Source organism: Topomyia yanbarensis, chromosome 2, assembly GCF_030247195.1.
Source record: "Topomyia yanbarensis strain Yona2022 chromosome 2, ASM3024719v1, whole genome shotgun sequence".
Classification (NCBI taxonomy): Eukaryota; Metazoa; Arthropoda; class Insecta; order Diptera; family Culicidae; genus Topomyia; species Topomyia yanbarensis.
In genome coordinates, this window is record NC_080671.1 from 203,045,522 (window position 1) to 203,062,992 (window position 17,471).

Genomic DNA, 17,471 nt, shown 5'->3' on the forward strand with positions numbered 1-17,471 from the left:
CGTTTCCAAATTGTTAAAGCTACCAAGCACAACACCGGGCAACTTGAGCAATTTGTCCTGAGTATGTTTTTGGCAAGTGGTGAGGATAGTGTACGCGTTTATTTGGTAATATTGGGCGCACCAACATTAGTAGCGTAAACATCCAGCGCCAGACGCAGGGACCGTTTGATGGATTCGATGGAATCGCTATCGACAGACTCTTCATCATCTCGACTTCCATGAGCTTATTCAGTACTTTATGATAAAATAACAACAGTTAACACAGGCTACGGTCCGACCAGGATGTAGAATTCAACTAGATACATTCGACAATAATACCAAGCAAGACTGGCAGTATACTCAACTGCTGTATGCTTTTCAAGAGCAGCTGATTCTTGGTGAACTATCGGAAAGGATTAAAAAGAAATGGCATTTGCTTACATTTCAGCATGTATCAAACAATTGAATTCAAATAATTTGTACCTTTCCGATTTATTTGAGGCATGATTTTCCTGGAAAGATAAATACCAACATTATCAAAACAGCGCCGATTTTTTTTTAACGTGTCGAATGAATTATTTATGTCGTTTTCGATTGAGAACCTAGAAACTAACCCATGTTAGTTGCTTCAAACAAACGTTTTTGAAGGAACTGATTTGGGTTCTCGCAAAACAGCATTGGTGTGAGCGAACCCGAAATATTTTTCAGGTTAGAACCCAACCCGGTTTTCAGTCCAGTGGCGCATAACCTAGGTTCGAAACTGACTTCAAACAAACGGTTTGACAGCAGTTAAGTCCGAAACTGAGTTAGTTTAAGCCTCAAGCGAAAACGACATTAAAGTCACGTAAATAAAACAATCAATCAGCCGAATTTCAAACCATAACTTTTTTTCGTTTTGACAACAAATTCTGTCAAAACAAATCAGTTTCGCGTACGGCGTATTTTGCTATCCTGAATGAGCAAAGCACGTTTGTCAAACTTTTCCATCAACAAGTTTGACAAATTTCTCCATTAACAAGTTTGACAAACTTCTCCATCAACAAGTTTGACAAAATTCTCCATCGACAAGTTTGACAAACTGCAGCGTTACGCTGTTTGAAGTTTTGACAAACTGGTCAGTACACTATTTAACAAATAGACAAATAATCGCTTTGACAAACACGAATGAAAAATTTGGCAAACTGTGTTTGATCAAATATTTGAAGAGCCAGTACACAGCAGTTCAAATTTATTTCACGAAAGATGTCAAATATTTGACGTTATTACAAACAGTGTACTGGTAGCTTTAGAATAGAATGATGCGTCCTTTTGAAAATTATAAGACCTTTCACATAGGTCTTTTTTCGGGCCTAAGAATCATACGACGCTGCACATAAGGCTTTTTTCAGCAAAGGTAGCTCTTACGACGAATATTGAATTTCTACAAAGCTTTCACCGGAATACGATTGTTCTTCATTACTATGGTAAATAGTTGCAATGGATTTAAAAGAAGTCTTGCAGAAAAAAAATTGCGGAAAACTTTAGTTTATAGTAACAAACCATTGGCTGGAAGTGATTAAAACCAACGAATGGTATGTTACTTTAGAATAATTAAGCTTTCCAATTATCATTTATTATACTTTCTAAATTCAACTTCGAAAATAAGTCGCATGAACAGAAGAAAATAATATCACAGAGAACAGACATCCATGATCGAACAAAAATATTTAAAAAACGTGTGTAAACATTTGAATTAATATACGAAAAACACTAGCGCCGCCACACCAACCTATCCCAACTATCCGTCAAACCGATTCCGGAACCGGTTCGAAATCCTGGATGGATTCAGCATGGAATCTAGCTCAAAGAAAACAACCGATACCGACTCTATCGGTTGACGCATGTGAGCTGGAATTCATGCTGGAAGTCCGAATCGGTTCCGGACTAGTTTGACTGGGTAGAGGAATAACCGCTGTCAATTCTGTCGCACTCAGCCACAAAAAACATGACGACAGTAGCGCACCTGGTTTAGATATCCAAACTACCTTCGAAACCGTTAGAGATTTTACACAAGTTGAATGCTGAAGTTGGACGTCTGTTCTCTGTGATAATATCTTTTATTTTGATCCTTAGGACGTTTTTTTCTAGGTATCTATGTGAAGTGGGAAAAACATAGAATGAAATGAATCTTGCGTCGTTTTTGCATGGCGCCTATGAACAGTTGCAGAGGTTTTGAAATGTTTCACGCATAGGTCCTTTCAATTTAAAAGGTCTCAAGCGCAAAATTTCAAATTATGATCATGAAAAAACGTAACGACTTTTTAGATAATGCTTGTTATTTTGATAAATACTGGGTATAATGAATCCTGGTTTTCGATATTCGTTAGCTATGTTGTAATCACATGCTGCGCTGCAAATAACTCAGTTTGTTTACATTTGTCACTAAGGACCATTTGAATCAGCACTCTTGAATTTACTGTCCTGCAGCGATGCCAGATGTGAAGACATGTCTTCATTTTGAAGACATTTGAAACAGAGTGTATGTAAGGAGAGTGAAGACAAATGTCATGATTATCCGTCAGTGATATTCCAAACGAACAAACGACCTGTCAAAATACATGAATTTGACTCGTTTGGTATGACACTGACAAATAATAATTATTCCAATTTTGACAGTGTCGTCACTCTCCTTATATGCACTCAGATGTGAAAGATTGTGAAGCAGCGATGCCAGATGTGAAGACATGTCTTCATTTTGAAGACATTTGAAAGGCTGTGAAGACGGGTTTTTCATTTAGAAGACAAATTTGTTTCGGTTGTCTGTCCGATTTCTGGCAGAATTCCGGCTCAAATTCCAAAACCGATTCAGAATCCTGGTTGGTGAAGTCAAATGAAGACATTTTTTCATGAAATGTGAAGACATTTGAAAAATATGCCTGGTATCCCTGTTGTGAAGACGGGTTTTTCATTCTGAAGACAATTTTTTCGGATGTCTACTGATTTCTGGCAGAATTCTAGCTCAATATCAAAAACCGATTCAGAATTTTGGTCGGTGGCAGCCCACTGAGACGTCCAAAAAATTGTTTCAAAATCGTCCAACACGGGTCCATCGATGGACGTTCGTTGAACGGTTATTTGGACGTTGTCCAAATTGGTCCCACGAACGTCCTTCATTGGACGATTTTGAAACCAACCGTTCTTAGAGGGAGCCCTCTAAGAACGGTTGATTTCAAAATAGTTCAATAAAGGACGTTCGTTGGACCAATTTGGACAACGTCCAAATAACCGCTCAACAAACGTCCATCGTTGGACCCGTGTTGAACGATTTTGAAACAATTTTTTGGACGTCTCAGTGGAAGGGATACCAGGCATATTTTTCAAATGTCCACATTTCATGAAGAAATGTCTTCATTTGTTTTCACCGACAAGGATTCTGAATCGGTTTTAGATTTTGAGCCAGAATTCTGCCAGAAATCGGTCAGACAACCGGAACAAATTTGTCTTCTAAATGAAAAACCCGTCTTCACAGCCTTTCAAATGTCTTCAAAATGAAGACATGTCTTCACATCTGGCATCGCTGGTCGGTGAAGACAAATGAAGACATTTTTCATGAAATGTGAAGACATTTGAAAATATACCTAACATCCTTGCTGTCCTGTCAAAAAGGAAACAAGATCCCAGTTAAGCTCTGTCGGAAATAAACCGGAATTCTGGCTGGTTCCAGTTCGAACTCCGGCTCCAGTGATACAACAGGTTCTAGTTAGAATCGGTTGGGTCACTAGAGCCGGAATGCGAACTGAAACCACCCAGAATTCCAGTTCATTTCCGGCTGAACTTTACTGAGATTGAGCTCTGGGAAAATTTTTCGGAAAGGCGTATCCCAGTAAAGTTCAGCCGGAAATGAGTCGGAATTCCGGCTGGTTCCAGCTAGTATTCCGGCTCCAGTAACACAACCGATTCTAACTAGAATCGGTTGTGTCACGAGCCGGAATGCTAACTGGAACCAGCCGGAATTCCGGCTCATTTCCAGCTGAACTTTACTGGGATGCAGAGAATACACACAGAAAAAAAATTAGTAAGAATGAACAAATTTTGGTTTTATTCAACAATTTTCCTGTTTGATATATATTTATATGACAAACAAGACTCAGACTTGATTTAATCAATACTGTTGCTTGAAATTATCAAAAAATTCATTTGTGGGCTTTTCAATTGGCGATTTGCAGCAAAACTGAAATTAGTCATACGAAACCTATGATTCAGCTCATGTACTAAGGCTGTTCGCTACACTGATGTATTCTATAAGGGCTGTTCTATTTTACATCACCGGCTAAAACAGATCGTTCGCAATGCTAAGATGCAGTTCTATTTTTCGAGCACTTTTTTAGATCAGATTTAAAACAGCTCGACTATTCTGTTTTAAATTTTCCACAATTTGAAACACGAATAGAACACTGTTCTAAATTTTTTCATTAGTATGCAAAAAAAACAATATGTGTCACATAAGTGATAAACAATAACAAAATCAAATAATCAACATTTAGATCAGGTGGCTAAATCATCGCATTGGGAACACCGTGTTCTAGACGTATTTTGACAGATCCAACTTATCCGACGGCTTGTCATTTTGAAACAAATTTACATCTGAGATCAAAGCGTTGCGAACAGCCCAACAAAGTGATACAGTTTGTTTTTTTTCTCTCGCAAGTGAGTCTTATGCTGATTTTGTTTTTACATCGGAGTCGCTCTGGGCTTGCTTCAAACCCGAAATCAGCATTAGCTTCCAATAAAAACTTAATTTTCTGCTCGGAAAAAACTTACCAGTGCCAAAATCTGAATAAAACGAGTAAGAAATTTAGGTTTATTTGCAATAATTCTGAATTACAGTCATTGGAACCTATTTGGCTCATACATTTCTCCAAAATGTAGTCGGGGTATTATGGTGGTTATAAAAATTCATAAATAAAGTTACAACTCGAAACCGAGACCATATCAGTACCAATGTCAAACTCCTTCATATTTTGGACTATGTAGAAGATTCTGTTAAGACTATGTGATAGAAGGATCGGCTGTGTATGATACAAAGCTGACACTTTCCAATTAGGTGGATATATTCTTTCCTCGCGTGATCGGGGGAGTTTCAAGAATTTACACCATCTTATGAAAGTTTAGCTTGAATTAGGAGGAACGGGAAATGATGTTGCGGCGGCTACGGTGCTCAACAAATTTCATTTCGCAACCTCATACATATGGCACTGCGAATAATATTAGAAACCACTATCACAGAGAACAGACATCCATGATCGACCAAAATATTTAAAAAACGTGTGTAAACATTTGAACACAGAGAACAGACGTCCAACTTCAGCATTCAACTTGTGTAAAATCTCTAACGGTTTCGAAGGTAGTTTGGATATCTAAATCAGGTGCGCTACTGTCGTCATGTTTTTTGTGGCTGAGTGCGACAGAATTGACAGCGGTTATTCCTCTACCCAGTCAAACTAGTCCGGAACCGATTCGGACTTCCAGCAAGAATTCCAGCTCACATGCGTCAACCGATAGAGTCGGAATCGGTTGTTTTCTTTGAGCTAGATTCCATGCTGAATCCATCCAGGATTTCGAACCGGTTCCGGAATCGGTTTGACGGATAGTTGGGATAGGTTGGTGTGGCGGCGCTAGTGTTTTTCGTATATTAATTCAAATGTTTACACACGTTTTTTAAATATTTTTGTTCGATCATGGATGTCTGTTCTCTGTGATTTGAATTAATATACCACAGAGAACAGACGTCCATCTTCAGCATTCAACTTGTGTAAAATCTCTAACGGTTTCGAAGGTAGTTTGGATATCTAAACCAGGTGCGCTACTGTCGTCATGTTTTTTTGTGGCTGAGTGCGACAGAATTGACAGCGGTTATTCCTCTACCCAGTCAAACTAGTCCGGAACCGATTCGGACTTCCAGCATGAATTCCAGTTCAAATGCGTCAACCGATAGAGTCGGAATCGGTTGTTTTCTTTGAGCTAGATTTCATGCAGAATCCATCCAGGATTTCGAACCGGTTCCGGAATCGATTTGACGGATAGTTGGGATAGGTTGGTGTGGCGGCGCTAGTGTTTTTAGTATATTAATTCAAATGTTTACACACGTTTTTTAAATATTTTTGTTCGATCATGGATGTCTGTTCTCTGTGAATATACGATAAACACTAGCGCCGCCACATCAACTTATCCCAACTATCCGTCAAATTTATACCGGAACCGGTTTGAAATCCTGAATGACATCCATCATCGAACAAAACTATTTAAAAAACGTGTGTAAACATTTGAATTAATATACGAAAAACACTAGCGCCGCCACACCAACCTATCCCAACTATCCGTCAAATCGATTCCGGAACCGGTTCGAAATCCTGGATGGATTCAGCATGGAATCACAGAGAACAGACGTCCAACTTCAGCATTCAACTTGTGTAAAATCTCTAACGGTTTCGAAGGTAGTTTGGATATCTAAATCAGGTGCGCTACTGTCGTCATGTTTTTTGTGGCTGAGTGCGACAGAATTGACAGCCGTCATTCCTCTACCCAGTCAAACTAGTCCGGAACCGATTCGGACTTCCAGCATGAATTCCAGCTCACATGCGTCAACCGATAGAGTCGGTATCGGTTGTTTTCTTTGAGCTAGATTCCATGCTGAATCCATCCAGGATTTCGAACCGGTTCCGGAATCGGTTTGACGGATAGTTGGGATAGGTTGGTGTGGCGGCGCTAGTGTTTTTCGTATATTAATTCAAATGTTTACACACGTTTTTTAAATATTTTTGTTCGATCATGGATGTCTGTTCTCTGTGATGGAATCTAGCTCAAAGAAAACAACCGATACCGACTCTATCGGTTGACGCATTTGAGCTGGAATTCATGCTGGAAGTCCGAATCGGTTCCGGACTAGTTTGACTGCCCTCTAAGAACGGTTGGTTTCAAAATCGTCCAATAAAGGACGTTCGTTGGACCAATTTGGGCAACGTCCAAATAACCGTTCAACGAACGTCCATCGTTGGACCCGTGTTGAACGATTTTGAAACAATTTTTTGGACGTCTCAGTGGGTACCCTCTAAGAACGGTTGGTTTCAAAATCGTCCAATGAAGGGCCACAGAGAACAGACATCCATTATCGAACAAAAATATTTAAAAAACGTGTGTAAATATTTGAATTAATATACGAAAAACACTAGCGCCGCCACACCAACCTATCCCTACTAACCGTCAAATCGATTCCGGAACCGGTTCGAAATCCTGGATGGATTCAGCATGGAATCTAGCTCAAAGAAAACAACCGATTCCGACTCTATCGGTTGACGCATTTAAGCTGGAATTCATGCTGGAAGTCTGAATCGGTTCCGGACTAGTTTGACTGGGTAGAGGAATAACCGCTGTCAATTCTTTCGCACTCAGCCACAAAAAAAAACATGACGACACCCACTGAGACGTCCAAAAATTTGTTTCAAAATCGTTCAACACGGGTCCAACGATGGACGTTCGTTGAACGGTTATTTGGACGTTGTCCAAATTGGTCCAACGAACGTCCGTCATTGGACGATTTTGAAACCAACCGTTCTTAGAGGGCAGTAGCGCACCTGGTTTAGATATCCAAACTACCTTCGAAACCGTTAGAGATTTTACACAAGTTGAATGCTGAAGATGGACGTCTGTTCTCTGTGGAAGGGCGTTCATTGGACCAATTTGGACAAGTCCAAATAACCGTTCAACGAAAGGCCATCGTTGGACCCGTGTTGAACGATTTTGCAACATTTTTTCGGACGTCTCAGTGGGTAGGTTGGTGTGGCGGCGCTAGTGTTTTTCGTATATTAATTCAAATGTTTACACACGTTTTTTAAATATTTTTGTTCGATCATGAATGTCTGTTCTCTGTGCTCATTCGTACGATGTGGACGACCATATCGCTCCTTTTTTTACGTATAACCCCACTGAGAAGTCCAAAAAATTGTTTCAAAATCGTTCAACACGGGTCCAACGATGGACGTTCGTTGAACGGTTATTTGGACGATGTCCAAATTGGTCCAACGAACGTCCTTCATTGGACGATTTTGAAACCAACCGTTCTTAGAGGGACTGCTGTAAGCAGGGTACCCTCTAAGAACGGTTGGTTTCAAAATCGTCCAATGAATGACGTTCGTTGGACCAATTTGAACAACGTACAAATAACCGTTCAACAAACGTCCATCGTTGGACCCGTGTTGAACGATTTTGAAACAATTTTTTGGACGTCTCAGTGGGTATCCCAACTATCCGTCAAATCGATTCCGGAACCGGTTCGAAATCCTGGATGGATTCTGCATGGAATCTAGCTCAAAGAAAACAACCGATTCCGACTCTATCGGTTGACGCATTTGAACTGGAATTCATGCTGGAAGTCCGAATCGGTTCCGGACTAGTTTGACTGGGTAGAGGAATAACCGCTGTCAATTCTGTCGCACTCAGCCACAAAAAACATGACGACATTAGCGCACCTGGTTTAGATATCCAAACTAGAAAAACTCTACCCTCTAAGAACGGTTGGTTTCAAAATCGTCCAATGAAGGCCGTTCGTTGGACCAATTTGGACATCGTCCAAATAACCGTTCAACGAACGTCCATCGTTGGACCCGTGTTGAACGATTTTGAAACAATTTTTTGAACTTCTCAGTGGGTAGAAAGAGAACTGCGGAGACTCCATTTTGGATCGATTGGATTCGCGTTTGGCTGTCAAAAAACGAATCCAATCGAACATTGCCTATCCTTATAACATTGTACGTGTTGCCATACAATGCCGGGGCATACGTTGCCAAAAATGCTGTTTTTCTCTCCGCAGTTCTCTTACTGGAGTTTTTCTAATCCAAACTACCTTCGAAACCGTTAGAGATTTTACACAAGTTGAATGAAGTTGGACGTCTGTTCTCTGTGCCCCTGGGTTATAATGGGTTTAATCGGTTGAAACCAAGCGATAGGATTTCAAATTTGTTCCATCCCACTGAGACGTCCAAAAAATTGTTTCAAAATCGTTCAACACGGGTCCAACGATGGACGTTCGTTGAACGGTTATTTGGACGTTGTCCAAATTGGTCCAACGAACGTCCTTCATTGGACGATTTTGAAACCAACGGTTCTTAGAGGGATATAACGCTCGAAGGAGCGATACGAATTTGTTGTGCAAAGGAACGAAACTAATATCACGATATCTCACAATTACTGGCATAAAAATATTTTGAAAGCTTTTATTATTACTGTAGAACTAACAAGAATGGTTCCTGAACGAACAACATCAGCGACGTTAGAACCCTCGACTAGACTGAACAATTCTATAGATATTGTCATATAAAATTTGAAGCTTTACAAGAACAATGTGGATTGAATTGTACAGAAATCATTTGTATCACATGCTCCAAGAACTAAAAAAATACTTTTCATCCATTGTGAAATTTTTCAGCATTGCTAATTTTTAGGTTACAAATAGGCCTAAACAGTGCGTCTTAACTAAGTCGGTTGGATTGCTATTTTAAAAATGCTTTTTACTGCTGTTGTGTATAGAAAATGCTGCCAACTAGTAAGAAGCATTTGTAGAGTACTAAATATCAATTCATTAATGAATATAACTTTAACTTGGAATTGAGTTTTGGCACACAGTAGCTAAATGGGGTGAAAAACACTATTGAATACTTTACGCTGACGTCACAAATGAATTCAAGTATTCATTTTTGACGGTTCGCTTGTACTGTTTACATGGACTTAGAAAAAATCTTTGCGAATTACTTCAAGCGAATCTAGTCGTCCACAAAAATTTTCTAAGTCCATGTAAACAGTACAAGCACAGAGAACAGACGTCCATCTTCAGCATTCAACTTGTGTAAAATCTCTAACGGTTTCGAAGGTAGTTTGGATATCTAAACCAGGTGCGCTACTGTCGTCATGTTTTTTTGTGGCTGAGTGCGACAGAATTGACAGCGGTTATTCCTCTACCCAGTCAAACTAGTCCGGAACCGATTCGGACTTCCAGCATGAATTCCAGTTCAAATGCGTCAACCGATAGAGTCGGAATCGGTTGTTTTCTTTGAGCTAGATTTCATGCAGAATCCATCCAGGATTTCGAACCGGTTCCGGAATCGATTTGACGGATAGTTGGGATAGGTTGGTCTGGCGGCGCTAGTGTTTTTAGTATATTAATTCAAATGTTTACACACGTTTTTTAAATATTTTTGTTCGATCATGGATGTCTGTTCTCTGTGGTACAAGTGAACTGTCAAGAAAAGTGAGGTTAACTGTGTCCGTAAAGAACCTAATTGAGTTCAGCAAGATGACGACACGAATGAACTCTTGCTGAATGAAGTGAAGCTCATCTGTCACATTCGAACTCACGTAACTCCTATGTAAACAAACCACCGAGAATTGTCAAACGAAGTTCATCATTTTGTGGGGTTATGTCGCGAGATGCATTATAGTATAGGTGTTCACATTTACCATGTTTGAGTGTGTTAGTTCTTCGCTGGCAGAATTAAGTATGGCGGCACAGTACCGCGGAAGGCAGCAATGTCAACAAAAGACAAACAAAACAAGGCTGAAAATTTTGTTGGTATTTTATCAAATTTAAAAGGTAGGTAATTGTTTTACAATTAAATTTAAATGTTTACATATACTCGATTATGTTGTACATGCAGGTGACCAACATTAATGGCGATTCAACAATAGAAAATGGCCTGGTTAACATATGGGCTTTTCGATTGATGGTGCACCGGTGGAGTGGAGTGCACTGGTTTTCCACTTTCTAGCAGAAGCGCAGAAAACTGGGTATGTTACAATGCCACTTCTGCTAGAAAGTGCAATCCACTACACCGGTGCACTGTCATCGAAAACAGCAATAGCGAGCCGTATCAGGATAGCGATGATGTGCAACGTACAGAACAACTTGGATGATCAAATTTTCGTCGTTGGTAGTACACAACATTAAAGTACGAACGACAGGTAAAAATCTAGTGATGGACACTAAAAAGCAAAAAGGATGTGCATCTACGGTAAGGCGCGAATCGCACTGAACAATAGCAAGTAGGAATTCATCGAGGACAGGAATGCAGACGCAGCCGAAGATTGTGCTTCTAGCAGGCCCACTTGGGAATGTGCATCAATTTTGAGATCATAAACTATAGAGGACCTATGTTATAATAATTATACATGACCATGAATAGATTTTAAAATATATAATTAACAAATAAAATTAAAATTTTAAAATAAAAACTGGAATTACATTGTATTTCGGAAGTGCTTAAGTTTAGTTGCATTTTTCCTTACAGCGGAACTTCTTTTGTCGACGCCTTTCATGTTAGTTTTGTACTTCAAAATCTTTTTTTCTGTGATTTGCTTTTTAGTATGACGTACCCGAATGTTTATTCTGGTTCTCACGAAGTGGTCAATGATGTTTGGCGAAATATGCGGAAAGCGTTTTTTCATTAGAAATAGTGTTCTCCTTCTAACCATCTTAGGTTTCTTGAATCCAGTATTATCTTTCCCGTTGTGAAGAGCATTGAAAAACTCATTCAGTTGTCGTGATTGAGCTAACCACTCTGCAGATGGTTCTGTCAATCCACCGTGTGACAGGTCTGCAATATAGTTCTCTTTATCAAGTTCAATGTTTTGATATGAGTATTGTGCTATACAGCGCAAATTCGTTAGTTGGGTCACGACTGCGCCCCAACTAGCGAATCGTATCCGTTAATTGGGGCAACTGACAGCTGACAAAAATTACCCAAGGGAAACGCTGATTTTTTTCTTTCATAAAAAACAAACAGAAATATTTTACAATTCACAAAAGTTGGCTGTTTCCTTCCAGTTTAAAGTTGTTTTATTGTGACAAAGTATGTCATTAGTGTTCTTTTTGCCATCAATTATTTTTTGATAAATTCCTTCACATAAAACAGGGAATGGATATACCGTCGGGAAAAAGCCGATAAAGCACAAACATACTACGTTGACACTATCTAAAAATGATTGGATAATGTGATTGAATACATCAGAGATGACCTTCAAAAGTTACTAAACTAACGTATCTGCGACACAAACTAATTGATGCTGAATGAACAGGCCAAATATTTAACACATTTATTTCACTAAAATCATTCCGAAATATGAATTCAAAAAATAAAATTCCATTGAATTTCAAAGTATGATTTTTTTCTGGATCGCCACAGAAATCAGCAAATGAACCCCTTGAATTCAATGACATTCAAACGTCAATCAGTTTTTGACTTTCAGTTTTGACATAAGAGTGTCTTTTAGTTGCGGCATGCCCCAACTAGCGAACACCCAACTAACGAACCGCCCAACTAGCGAACACCCAACTAACGAATTTGCGCTGTATCAGGGTAGTTTGGTTTGAGCGTCCATGCGATAAAGCCCATTGCATATTCGAATCCATCTTGTTCTCCCAAACTCTGCTCAACATCTTCCAACGGACAAGCCGGCATATCATCGTCAAAATCATCACATTGTGCATCTTCTTCGTAAATGTTCGCTTTTTTAAAAATTTGACATATCACATAGTTCTCCTCGAGAAGAATTCGTTGCGAGTTCTGGTTTCGCGTTAGCTGATGGTTTAGTCCTTTTCCCAAAATTATTAGCCGTAGACGATTCAACGTATCAAGAGGAGATGGGTGATTGTTTGGGCCACCGTTTTGGCGAATTTGCCCAAATAAATTTTCCAAAACATCTTGATTCAATTTATATGTCATAATAAACTTTGCATCATACGATTTGGTCATGTCGTCTAGCAACGCCTTCGTAGACTTTACTGACATTAGAATGCCCTTTTGAAAAACCTGTGAAGCGAATAAAGAATGACATTAGAACCAGTGATGTGCATGGCATGTAGGGTGATGTGCCTATTATGGCAGTAGAGCCTATTGTGACCCTATTTCGTACCCCTTGGTTCGAATCAAGCATATGAGATAATGACACTATCGATTTGGCTAAAGCAGGTGAGAAAAAATAAGCTCAAGTTATATTCTTTATTTGTTGTGCACATATGTATTTAGAACTATCCTCTAAATCCAACTTTTAATTAAAACAAAATCACCTTATTAAAATATGTACAATTCCGCCTCACTCACGTAGTGGACCGAAACTGGATGCAACGGCGCTTAGCAAAATAAACACTTACGAGCCAGCATTTACCGCCTCATATCTCGTTATTCCAGCACAAATATACTAAACATTGCACTGATACATACCTTTATTTTAGCTGGAGAAGCTTTTTACGATAATTTCACTTTAAAATCACTCGTCAAACACTAGAATAGGCCTAGTGTTATAATAGGATAAAACTAAATACGGGGGTTCCTATTATTGGCATGTTTTGCTGATACACTACCACAATCAAAACCAACTTTTTGTATCCATCATACAGAAAAGAATCACCAGTGCGGCCAAACCAAAACATGAACTTGTAAATATAATGTAATGCAATTTCAGGTATAAGTAATCAATTACTTCAAGTTATTCAACTAATTGTTGATTGCAGATATTTTATTTTCATCTGCACATACAATTCGGATCGGGAGAAAGCAATGTGATGTGAAACTTGTCATTCCAGTTGCTAACCTTCGAATGGTTTTTTTTTCTGCGTGCGCAATTCTGGGCGCTCTTCTACTAACAGCTGATGAGTTTCATTGATGTGCGTGATGTTTACGTTTGTTTTGATCGGCTGAAAAAAGCAGAATGATTCGTTTTACAAATCACACGTTGGCGTCCATGATCTGGATACCTAATTAGAATCGACGCAAATGGAATATGAGGCATTGCGTTTCAACTAGATTGTTTTTCGATGAGGTGGAAATTGGCACACCCATGAGGCGATAATTGGATCGTTGAGGTGGGAATAGATGCACAGAATGGAACATTTATTTTCATTTATGCTGAAAATTGAGGCAATTCTGCTAAATAAGCATTATATAGATGTTTAAGAAACAGTACACTGATACTTTATGCTGAGAAAGGTTATAGATAATATGGCTTCTTTTAAAATTGTTCAAAAAATAGTGCGACCCTCTCCCTAATGGTGCCAAAATAGGCTCATCACCCTATCATACGAAATGTGTTAGCTATAGAATTATTTCGAAAAGCTTACCTGAAGTGATTGTGCTGCGGGTAGGCGATGTTTAGTTAGTACGCGTATCGACGATACCATAGCAGTTATTTTTTCCAGCTCAATGCTTTGCTCGTCTTTTTGAAGACCGTAACACTTTTTTAGTGCGATAGTTTCTTTAAGATTGTGGCTATTCATTATATCAAACCAATTATTGATAGTTTGAATTATGTCCGCCAAAATAGAAGCCTCCTCGAATTCACCGAAATGTCTTTTAAGATTAATCGCAGTAGTGTGACTCATCAATTGTACCGCTATACGCACATTTTGTCGTTCGGATTGCTTGCACAGGATATGTCGTTTGTTAAGTTTAAACAGCGAATTAAATTCCGGACAACGCTTCCCTTGCGGTTTGATAGTAGACGCTTTCGCCACCAGCATATTAAGGAACTGTTTTGTTACAATTTTGCCTGAAGTAATGAAACAACATATATAAATAGTCTAGTCGTAAACTTAAATGTAACATAGAATACATTAAAAGCATGTATGAATAAATGAATACACCACACATACCTTTGTACACAGAAAACCGTGATCTAGAATCCAGTTACGGACTAGTTTTAGCAAATGTGGGGCATCCGCGAAAAAGTATACATTTTCGCGAGTGACTGGATGCAGAATATGCGTGTGCTCGTAATTGACTCCAAGGGAGCTCCAGAGTCCCTGATTACCCCCGCCGCAATCCGAAACACAACCCACAACCTTGAAACCAGCACTATGAAGCGCAACCATAATATTGTTCAAGATTTCAGCGGTCATTTTAGTATCAAACGCTGCGTATACAGGTTGTTTCCACTGACCAAAAAGACCACGGGCCATAGCCACCTGTATATTCTTATGAGGGCCAATAGCCATGTCGCTTTTGCTATCGTACTCAAATGTATCATCGACAGACATCTCATCGAAGCTCAAAATCGTAACGCGCTCTTTTTCCGGCAATTTACTGGCAGCAATTTTCATTAATCTCAACACGTCGTCGAGTATCCCAATATGCATCTTTATGCGCGAGCTCCACTCATGGATCGTTTTGAGAGAGGGTAGAGGAAAATTTAGTTCTTTTTTTAACAGATTCCAGGCAGCTTTCCCATGATACCTGCGTGAAAGTAAATATAAACTAAATTATTAGATCAAACAAAAATTTTTGGGTCTTGCCTTATAGTGAAAGATAGAGCAATATCTTCGGCTGTCCAATGTACCTTTTTCTTGAGGCCAAGAAGAAGATCGATTTGATTAGCCGTAAGGATTTTACTCATCGCTTCTTTCACTCGCTTCAATATGATGTCTTCCTTCATGACGTTTAACTCCTTACACGCCGATCTTAATTTAATGAGTTGCTCCTCCTTCGTTAATATTTCTTTCTCTTTGAGCTTCAATTTTTTATCGAATGCAATCCTCTCATTTTGCAGCAATTCTCGAAGTTCAACAATTTGCTTAATCAATGTTCTTGAAAATTGTTTTTCTTGCATTAAATCAGCTTCGATTATTGACGAATATGGTACATCAAGTGATTCATTTGACATAGTTTCAAGGCTCGTAATATAAGCGTGGTCATGAGAAGTAGCCATTTGATTGAAACTACGCGTTACTAAACACTGATTTTCGACCGATGCAAGCGATGATGTAACAGAACATGATGGAACAACAAGCTTGTGTTTGTCCATTGCTGGAACAGAGTGAAATGTATTATCGGCCGTAGCACTAACCTCGACGAATGCATCAGATCGCTCAACGTCGTAGAATACGTTAGAGATGATGGAAGTTTCTGCCGTAATCCGTGATTGTTTGTTGTTATCAAAAATCATTTTTTCTTCGACTTGATTGACTGATTTTTTAAGCAGTCTGACATCATTCGCTCGACTTTCGACGGCGTTCCGCTTCAGCAATGTTATCGTCGTTTTTTCGCAGTGACGAGATAAAGTGAACCGAATCCTTTCTTGGAAAAATTTCTCGAAGAACGATAGCATCTGATTTTTCGAAATTTTTTAAGGAATTTGTAATTTTAGCAGTATTCGGCGTTACAGATTTGTCGCCGGATGATTCGTTATAATCGTCAGTCGAGTTTTCTCCCACGTAGGATATTGCTTGAATGAGTAAATTTAAGCCATTTCCTTGAGCTTCCGCCTTTACACTACGGCCAACAGGGTAAATCGATGGAAAAGCCTAAAACGAAAATGTGTATGGAACAAAATGCCACATTTAATGAATAATACCATTACCTTTTTTCACTAAAACTCTTCGTTGTGATCCAAAAAATGCTCGACGGTAATCATTCGATTCATAATCATTGTTCCTAAAATGCGCAGAACATACGCGCAAGTTTTTGACGCTATCGTATTTCAATCCGCAAAAGGAAAACCACTTACTACGCACCTCCGGATTTTTTGGTGCACGATGGAAAGAAACAGTTGAACGAGGTACTCCTCGAGTTTCTCGACGCCCACATTTCGGAACAAAACACCGCATTATTATCACTAACCAATGGTCAATCACAAACGACAGCTCAAACGAAATAAAAATAATTGACAATAATGAGGCCCCGTACGTCATCTATTTATGTTTATCTTCTTCTAATCTTCCTGTTTTATTGAAAAAATGACAACCGCACCAATACATAGAAAATAATGTGAACACCTTTACATAATGCATCTCGGTTATGTCGGTTGGTGTAAAACCTAATTTGGAATACTTTTGCTTCTTTGTTGAATGCAGAGCAAATCTACGGATTTAATGTCGCGAGAATCTGGCATCGCTGTGGTCACCCTAAATAAATACTCTGAATGACGATATGTATAACTACGTGTATTGTTAAGAGAGACACGAATAAACATAAAATTCAATTTTAAATGCAGCTAGTATTATGAATTATTGACAGAGGGTCGATGTTTGAGGTGCAATTCTTTTCAGCAAAAGTGAAAAATATGCAAATGAAATCTGGCAACGACGTATGCTTGTTGTCTTTGGAGTTACGACAGGGCCTGGTAGATAAAATTAAGAAGAGCAAGAAGCCTCGGTCGTCTCTTCTCTTAGGACTGTGCAAGCGATTTTGTGTACGAATTAATGCGTTCGAGAGTATATATAAGAGTGCTTGAAACGAGCACAACACAAAAGAAAGCATGATGTTTGAACGAACAAGCTCAGTTGCGTGTTGAACGGCACTACGTAGCGTACCTCCCCAGCCTATATAACTGACTTTTCAATCAGCTACACTGGCTGTGAAAACAAGTAGCGCAGTGATCTGCTCCGCCTGTCGTTCAACAGGCAATTGAGCTTGTCTGGCCAATTCTGTTCTTTAAATAGTCGATGATGACGTCATTTATAGAAGCATTGCGCG

At 39.1% G+C, this 17,471-nt stretch overlaps 1 long non-coding RNA gene across 1 annotated transcript; it reads left to right on the forward strand.

Moving 5' to 3' along the window:
* Nucleotides 1–10,276: 10,276 nt before the first annotated feature.
* On the forward strand, nt 10,277–11,176 carry LOC131682737 (uncharacterized). Its single transcript, XR_009304138.1, has 3 exons — nt 10,277–10,600; nt 10,665–10,794; nt 10,863–11,176. It is a non-coding gene; the product is annotated as an uncharacterized LOC131682737 (long non-coding RNA).
* Nucleotides 11,177–17,471: the final 6,295 nt, after the last annotated feature.